Genomic DNA, 808 nt, shown 5'->3' on the forward strand with positions numbered 1-808 from the left:
GACAGAGAGAGAGAGAGAGATCACAAGTAGGCAGAGAGGCAGGCAGAGAGAGAGAAGGAAGCAGGCTTCCCACTGAGCAGAGAGCCCAATGTGGGGCTCGATCCCAGGACCTTGGAATCATGACCTGAGCCTAAGGCAGAGGCTTTAACCCACTGAGCCACCCAGTGCCCCTTACTGTTGAGTTTTAAGGGTTCCTTGTATATTTTGGGTAACAGTCCTTGATCAGTTGTGTCTTTTGCAAATATGTTCTCCCAGTCTGTGGCCTGACTTCTCATTCTCTTGACAGAGTCTTTCACAGAGCAGAAGTTTTTAATTTTAATGAAATCAAGTTGATCAATTATTTCTCTCATGGATCATGCCTTTGATGTTGTATCTAAAATGTTGTTGCCATATCTCAAGTCATGGGGATTTTCTCCCGTGTTCTCTTCTAGGGGTTTTATAGTTTTGTGTTTTACGTTTAGGTCTGGGATCCATTTTGAGTTAATTTTTGTGAAGGATGTAAAGTCTTTGTCTAAATTCTTTTTTTCACATATATAGTTGTCCAACACCATTGATTGAAAAGACTTCCTTTGCATTGTTGTATTTTCTTTGATCCTTGGTCAAAGATCAATTGACTTTGTTTATGTGGGTTTATTTCTGGCTCTGTATTTGGTTCCTTTTTTTTCTCCTATAAATTCCTCTTCTCTTTTCTGTAGAAAAGAAAAGCCCAGTGGAAAGGATTGGCTTTATTTATGCTACTGAGTGTGCTGTCTGGCTCCTATGTCAGTGTTTCAACTTATATCATTTATGTCATGAAGGATCATCATTT

This window comes from Enhydra lutris, unplaced genomic scaffold, assembly GCF_002288905.1.
Source record: "Enhydra lutris kenyoni isolate GAN:26980312 unplaced genomic scaffold, ASM228890v2 scaffoldscaffold12, whole genome shotgun sequence".
Lineage (NCBI taxonomy): Eukaryota > Metazoa > Chordata > Mammalia > Carnivora > Mustelidae > Enhydra > Enhydra lutris.